Genomic DNA, 8,405 nt, shown 5'->3' with positions numbered 1-8,405 from the left:
GATGGACGGACAGATGGATGAGGGGTGGGATAAAGAAAGATGGATGTCAGAGTCTCACTGGTCCCCGTCCCCCATCGCTATGAAAGTACAGCAAACAAGGAGCCCAGCAGAGGATTTCATTTCCAGAAGGACATACAGATGGACTCTCAGGGGCCCCAGAAACTCAGTCTTCCCTACCCACTCCAAAGACATTCTTAGGACCACTCCTTTCCCCTGAATGTCTGCCTCTTCCCACTGCCCCTTCCCAAAGGGCAAAGGGCAGCACAGCCAAGGAAAGCTATCTACTATCAGCCCCATTTATCCCAGCCCTGTTTACTCTGGGTCTGCAATTAACAGAGTCTCTTTCCCAGATCAGTTAATAGTGGGGGGCCCAAAGAGGGCACTGGGAGCCCCGACAGGTCAGGCTACTCCCGCACGAACAATGGGGAATTGATGGAGCCTACTCCCTAATCCCGTTCTGAGGTGTCCCATCAGCCACTCCTTCCTGACTCTCAAAGAGGCAGTTCTTAGCTCAGAAAAGCTGACATGGGATGGTGCTAGAAAGCCCTGCCTCAAGCTGTGCAGCTGCAGGTGGGGTCCTGAATCTGCCTTCATCTGGGCAGCTCCCAGGGTCAGGGTAAGAAGGCTGGACAGTCTCATGAAGATCATCGGCCTAGAAAGGGACAAGACCTGGGTTCATAGACCCATCTCTTCCCACTTAGCAGCTGTGTGACCTTGGGCAAGTGACTTAATCACTGAGCCTCTGTCTTCCCCTCCATGAAATGGGCATGATAGAAAGACAGAGCTCTATCAAGGGAGCTGCAAGGATGGAAAGAGTTAATGGAGCATGTCAGTCACTGGCCACAGCTTTGAGCTCCTTTAGGGAGCCTGGGGCACCCATCCCAGCCTGTGCATCCTCCCAGCTCCTTCTATGCTCCCCTGGGGTCCCTTCAGGTACCAGCAGACATTTGGAGGTTCTATCTCCTCCCTTGCCCAGAAGGATTCAAGAGGTTTCCTGGTTGTCCAGGGCAGTAGCCACCAGCCACATGTGGCTATTTAAATTTAGATGAACTAACATTAATGTTCCCCAGCCATTAGAAAGGACCGCAACACTGACGCATGATACAAGCTGAGCTCAAAAGGGCATGCACTGTATGATTTCATTTATGTGAAATGTCCAGAGTAGGCAAATCCATGGAGACAGAGAAAACGGAGAGTAGCGTGGTGGTTTCCAGGAGCTGTGGCAGGGGGAATGGGGAGAAACGGCCTAATGTGTATACAGTGTCTCCTTTCGGAGAGACGAAAATGCTTCAGAACCCAAAGCGGCGGCTGCAGAATGCTGTGGATGGGCTGTGTGTGCCGCCGAATTGTTCACTTTAACAAAACGGCTGATTTCATGTTATGTGAATTTCATCGCACCAAAAATGTTAAATTAAATTAAAAACTCGGTTCCTCGGTAGCACTAGCCACATTTCAAGTGCCCAGCGGCCACATGTGGCTAGTGGCTACTGAACTGGAGAGCACAGATCCAGATCCAGAACATTTCCATCCAGGAAAAACTGCTGTTTTTTTAAACAATCTTGACCTTCAGGGAGTCAAATCAAGGTGATAACACCTCTTCACATCCCTTCTCTGATCCTGTCGCCAGGATGGCATTATTTCCATTAAGAGATGGGGCAACCCAGAGAGGGGCTGTGCGACCCCATGGCTGCACAGGAAGTGGCAGGCCAGGCACTTGCTCTGGGGTCTTCGGGCATCGGGTCCGGGATGCTCTCTGCCTCCCTCAGAGCTGGGCCCCGGAAGCAACAACTAAAGTGTCTGGCCATCCGGCCGTCCTGCTCACACAGCAGCCTCAGCTTCCTCTCGATCTGCTTTCTCCCAAAGGGGCCCTGGCACCAGTTTCAAACGGGAAAGGGTGTGAAAGTGTGCAGTCTGGAAGATGAAGGGTGTTTGGTTCCTGTTTGCAAAAACTGTGGGGAAGAGGACTGACTTATTGCCAAGTGATTTGGAATTTTAACAAAAATTCCAGGAAGCCAGAGGCCGGGTAATGTGAGTGGAGGGAAAGAATGCACCTTTCCCTGACCCCAAGTTGCCTGGCCACAGAACTCGGTCAAGAGGGCACAGACCTCCCTCTCTAGCAGACCCTGAGCTGTCTTCAGAGTCCCCCCGGGTGGGCTGGGGAGGGGCACATCTCAGGCTAAAAAGGCCTGAATGTTTTCCTGACCGTGGCACGGTCTGGACTCCTGGGGAGGCAGAAAGCTGGGAATGTAGGGAGAGTCAAGAGTTTTGTTCAATTCCAACTCCTCACTTTACTGCCTCAGTGACCTGGACTCAGTTTACTTACTCAGTTTACCTACTAACTTACTTACTTACTTACTCAGTTTACTTTCCCTAACCTCTCTGGGCCTCAGTTTACTCATTGGCGAAATGGGGACTGATTGCTCATGTCTCCCTCAGTTGCTGCAAGGATGAAGCAAGATAAGAGACGTGACTCCCAGACACCCAGTAAAGATGAATTATCCCCACCAGGACCCCAGCTGTCCTCTACTACTGTTCCCATGAGGATCTCCCCTTAAGCACAAACCTCTGGAAAGTCGAAACCAAGTCGCTGCTGATAATAATACTAATAACAGCACCATGCCAGACTCACTGAAGGGTGATTATGAAATCCCAGACGGAGGGATAGGATGGCTGCCCCATCTGTATCAGAATGTATGTGGTGGAGTCCCATCCATCTGGAAGATTCCCAGCTGTGTGACCTCAGGCAAGTTCCCCAGTCACCTTTGATTTCTCATCTGTAAACGACAGTGATAAGAACATCTGCCTCTTGGCATCATTGAGAGGTTTAAATGAGATGATAAAGCACTTAGCACAGGGCTGGCCGGCCGAGGAACCGTCTGCTGACGCTGTTATTAATCAGAACATCAGAGCCCTGCGCTGCACGCTGGAGAAGGCAAGGTGGACAGGAACCCAACCCAAGTTCCTCCCCAGGCAGAAGAGGCAGGTTGTGTGAAGCTTCCAGATGGGAGAGTTTTTACATTTCCGCCTCAAGGGGGCCCATGAGCCTTGGAGTGAGGCTGCAACAAGCAGGGGGGTTGGGGGGATGGAAGAGGGGAGCAGGCATGGTCCCCTCTGAGCGTCCTCTCTGAGGCCAGCGTTTCTTATCATGGTCCCCAGGCCACTGCCTCAGAACCACCTGGGGTGGTCCAGTCGGTTTAGCGTCCAACTCTTGACTTCAGCTCAGGTCATGATCTCATGGTTCGTGGTTCACAAAGCCTGCGTGGGATTCTGTCTCCCTCTCTCTCTGCCCCTCCCTGCTTGCTCTCTATCTCTCTCTCAAAACAAATAAAAATAAACTTAAAAAAAAAAAAAGGACCACCTGGGGTGATGTGTATTGAACTGAAATCTGTAGGTAACTCAGCAACAATCTGAACGTGTATTTTAACCAGCTTCCAAGGTGATTGCTTCCCACTGCAAATTTGGGAACCTCTCTCCTCTCCTGGCTGTGGGTATGCCCTGCGATGGCCCAAATCGGCCAGCCTAGTCCAGGTAGACCAAGGAAGCCAAGGACAATTTACAACCATAGGAAGTTAACCCCAAATCTCATTTGCCTGCCCACCATACCTCTCTATCAATTAAACAAAATCAAACAAACCATGGTGCATATGCAGAGGTAAGGCATAATGACAGGCACAGTGCAGACACTGCCTGATCTTAGCAGATGTCCAATGGCTGAGAATAGATGCCCACCAATCAGTCAGAACACCCAGAGCAGCCAAATCGGGCCTAGCCTACAGCATGAGGCCCTGGAGAGAATTCACACTGGACAGGAGCCACTGTGGGGTCTGGGAATGCTCTGTGGGTAGGCTCTGGGCCCCGCCCCAGCCCTCATCTGTTTTATCTGCTGAGTTCCCACAAGCCACATCGTTTGAAAACAGAGTTGCCTTACTTTAAAAACACCAATGATGAAAAGCATTGATTTATGAGCACTTCTCAACAGGGTCTCTATCAGCCTTTGGGGCAGGACAACTCTTGGTCATGAAGGGCTGGGCTGGACACTGCAGGAGTTAGGCATCCCTGGCCCCTGCCCATTTAAATGCCCATATCAGCCCCGGGCTCCCTGATAACCAAACCCAGGCAGGGTGGGGCAGGTTCTCCATGCAGCTGAGTACTTTGAGCCTAATGCTCCCCAGCTTTATAGGTGAAACAATTGAGACCTGAGAAGTCAAGCAACCAGCCCAAGGCCACAGTGCAGCACGCAAGTGGAGAACAGGAGAGCCACAAAACCTGGGCTGAGCCTCAGACCAACCTAGTCAGGGCTCAGTTTTCCAGAAGTGGGCAGGAGGGAAGCAGGGGCCCTTTTTCAGAGAGCCTTGTACGAGCACCCACACCCTGAACCACCAGCTGGAAGCACTAGGACCAGGTAGCCTGAAGCTAAGCATTGAGCACAGAGGAGCCATTCTGAATCCAGGCAAAGAGGCTGGGACCACCTCAGTGGCCCTCAGGGCAAGCACCCAGCAGTTCCCAGGCCCAGGCCCCAGCTCCCTCCTAACAGAGGACAATTGCTCCATTGGCCAGGGTAGGGGATTGGAGATTCTCTGGCCCTGCTGGGCTCCTCCCCACCAACACCCTCTCCTTAATGAGGCCATTGTTTGCCCAGGGTGCCCCAACAGCTGGCCCCCACCCCTACCACTCCTGCCCTGGGTTTCCCCTCTGCAGTCCTGCCCTCCAGCACCTTCTGGGGGCTTCGCGACTTCCTCTCCTACACCCTGAGCACAAAGGCCCCTGGGGCCTCTCTGACCTACAGTTCCCCTTGCTTGGCCACTCACTTCCCTCACCCAGTCTCTGTTTTTTAAATTAATCAAAGATGCATGGACTGCCAATCTACTCCTGTTCAGCATGAGAAGGCCTTCCATCCTGAGAGCCTGTAATTCCAGCCCAAAGCAAAGCAATCCGCTGTTTTATTTACGGGCAAATGAGCCGTTCTGTGTCGATTTGGAGAAACATGGAGAACAGTTTATGAACCTTCAGTAGTGCCTTCACAGACCCTGATGGTCAGGAACCACAGGAATAGTGAACAGCTTTCAACTGAAATGTTTTCTAAACCTGGGGTCCTGAGGGCCCGAATAGCCATAGCTGGAACCGAGAGAGTGGGGGCCGTGCGCAGGCTCCCTCCCATGATTGCACAAACTCTGACCACTTGCACCCTGGCAGTTTTCAGCACCTTCAGGTACTTCTCATGTAATCTTACCACGCGTCTGCAGTAGAAAGTCCTTGTTTGCAAAGGGGGAAACTAAAGCACGGGTAGTTGTGTCTCACCCGAATCCCACAGTCCATAAATGGTAGAGGCAAAGCCTAATAATAGGTGCCTTTGACTCTGTGTCCAGTGCTCATTCTCCTTCCCACACAGAGGAGGCTTTGGCGTACCTCTCTACATCCCGACCAAGAAGTCGCTGTAGTTGTGATTATAAACTATTCGTGAATTTTGTTCGTTGCCTGGCGGCCCCTCTAGATCTTGAGCTCCCCAAGGGCAGTGGCCTGGCACTCACTTGGCCTACTGGCAGCCTCAGTTACCTGAGTCCCGTGGAAGTCTCGCTCTGGCCCTAGGGCCCTCCTCCTCTGCAAGACAGTTGGGGTCAGTGCTCAACAAGATGCAACTCCCCCCAGCCACTTCTCACATGCAGCCACAAAGGGAAGTCCAGGCTTCAAGTTTTGACTTCTTGGCTGTGTGATTAGAAGCAAGTTACTGAACCTCTCTGGGTCTCAGTTTTCTCATATTAATTGGGGGTAATAATACCTAGCTCGCAGTGCATAATTAAATCAGATAATGTATGGGAAAGCACAGAGCCTAATACCAGGCACCCAGGATGCCCTAAACAAGTGTTCAGGAGAGGACAGGGAAAGAGGGAGGGAGGGAAGTCAACATGAGCATAAGTGCTCGTCCATCACCCCCAATCCCTCAGCAAGCATGAAATGCTTCTCAATTTACTCCACTCGTCCACAGTCACCCTATAGCCCTGCTGATCTTCCCTGAGCCGCCCAAGAATTCTAACAGAGACCAAAACAGCTTAAAGGAAGCTGGCTCCAGCCTGAGCCCGGCTGGCTCCGAAGACTCCCTTCTTCAGCCACGTCCTCCCACCAAGTATTCATCCACCCGTTCAGTCATTCATTCATGCAACATCTACTGAGCACCTACTACATGACTGTCGGTGTACGAGGAACTAGAGAAATGGAGACGAATAAGACAAGCTCTTGCCCTTGTGCAGCACTCTGTCTCTGGGGATGCCAGAAATTGAGAAAATAAACCCAGTACTATGATGACCAGTGTGAGGAGGCCACTGGAGGAGGGAGGGCGGGGGGGTGGGGGGGCGGAGGGGTTCAGGTTCTATGTGCAAGCCCAAGGAGGAGGCCTGGCCCACTAAAGTCTTGGGAAGAAGTTTATGCTAAAGGCAATTGGAGCAACTAAGGGTCCTGAGCGTAAGGGAGAGGCCAGCAGGTTAGCAGTGTGAAATGGTCAGTTCTCTCCTGCAGCAAGGAAACAACGGGACCAGAGGGCAGCCCTCAGCAGTGAGGGAAGACAAGCCAGGAGGAGGGAGAGCACAGGCGGATTTAAGAGCAGTTGAGGAGCGAGGAGCCACATAATTTGGTGACAGCCTTTGAAGACCATTGTCATATCAATGTTCAATAGTATTCACTAGCAGCTATATAGACAGCTCTTCCGGTCTGCACTGCTGTGAGCAATTGTTAAATGAGTTCTAATCCTCTATGTACTCCAAAAAGGATTTATTGTTATTATTCTTACTTTACAGATGAGAAAGCTGAAGCCCAGAGAGGTTAAATAACCTGCCCAAGGTCAAGCAGCATTACTGAAATCAGAATCCAGTCTCATTTCAGAGTTCACGGTCTTAACCAGAACATCTGGCTGCCTCTCTAGCCAAGGTTACCCACTAGCCAGACCCTGGGGGTCCCAGGTGTGCTGGGAACCCAGGGAGAAAAGAAGAGCCTTCTCTCTGTCCCCAGCCCTGTCCTGAGAATATTAGCAAAGCCCACCTGCATGCTTTCTTTTGCATTTCAGGCATTCTTAGAGCCAGACATGCCCCAGGTCCAAGACGTGCTTGGTCTCTGCTTTTGTTCCCCCGAGGTCCAGGACAACCAGTGTGCCTGCCAGTGTCCAGGGTCATAGAAGGAAGGACTGCGACTTGTCTCCCTGGCCACTTGATTCAATGACAGCGGGCCCAGATCCAGCCCCTCTGCAACCAGGCCCCCACTGCTAGAAGGCACCCAGAGATCCCAGATAGGCCCTTCTGAACTGCTTCCCAGAGCATAAGTTGTGCAGCAGGAAGACTCTGCAGAGCTGGGACTCTGCAACAGATGTTGACTTTGCAGTCAACAAAGCTAAATGATGGAAAGTAAAACAGTGTTATAGGTGTGGTAGGAAGAGCACTGGGCTGGGAGCCAGGAAGGCCAAGTTCTAGTTTCCTCTTCTAGGCAATGGGAGGGGAGGAGACGCTGGGGGACAACAACAATGGGTTCCTGCTAGCTCTGTCTCAACGCTTTGGGCATCCCAGCCCTCCTGGGAGGCAGGCAAGCCTGTGCCAGCAGGACCTCCTCACAGACCGGGACAGAAGAGGTCCTTGGTCTTGAGCCAAGGACACAGCCTCATTATCTCATTTGATCATCGAGATGGCCCCATGGAGAATGTAAAGCAGAGGTGATCCTCCCCATTTCCCAGATGAGGACACTGGGGGTCTCCCCAGATGAGACTCAGGGTGTGTGGGGGGAGGGGACTTCCTACTGAGTTGAAAACACACAACTGAATCTTCTGAATCCAAGCTTGGTGCACTCCCCACTGTCATGCACTGCCTCTCCCTGGGGGCCTTGTAAGAGACATGAGAGGGGCAGACCTCTCGCTCATGGCTCCATTATAGTACTGATCACAGAGCTACCAGATGCCAGGCACTAGGCTGGGTGCTCCTCTCCTCCCTTCCCTCAGTATGTCTTCACTAACACCCAGGAAATAAACGTTCTTCACCTCATTCTACACGTGAAGAAATTAAGGTTCAAAGCTCAAGAGACGTATGCCCAAGGTCACACAGCTAGCAAGTGCTCAGAATTCACCACCAGTCAGTCTGACTCAAAGCCCAGATTCTTCCTGCCACACTATGTTGCCTTTGTGGGTCCACATTCCCCACATGGACAGGGACTGAGACTATTTCATGTATATGCCCAGTCCACAGCAGGCTCTAGTTAAATGTTGGTTCCTGGAATTATTATTCCCAAGACCAAAGCATTAAAAGGAATGAAGAAGGCTATCTCATACAGATGGAAATTATAATCCAACCAGAACATATAATTGCCATGAAACTTTATGCTCCTAACATAGCTTCAAAGTATATAAAGCAAAATTGATTTAAAAAAAAAAAAAA

The sequence above is a fragment of the Herpailurus yagouaroundi genome, unplaced genomic scaffold, assembly GCF_014898765.1.
Source record: "Herpailurus yagouaroundi ecotype Mexico unplaced genomic scaffold, PumYag 163, whole genome shotgun sequence".
In the NCBI taxonomy this organism is placed as follows: domain Eukaryota; kingdom Metazoa; phylum Chordata; class Mammalia; order Carnivora; family Felidae; genus Herpailurus; species Herpailurus yagouaroundi.
The sequence above is the reverse complement of the archived record's forward strand: the minus strand, read 5'-3'. Positions refer to the sequence as shown.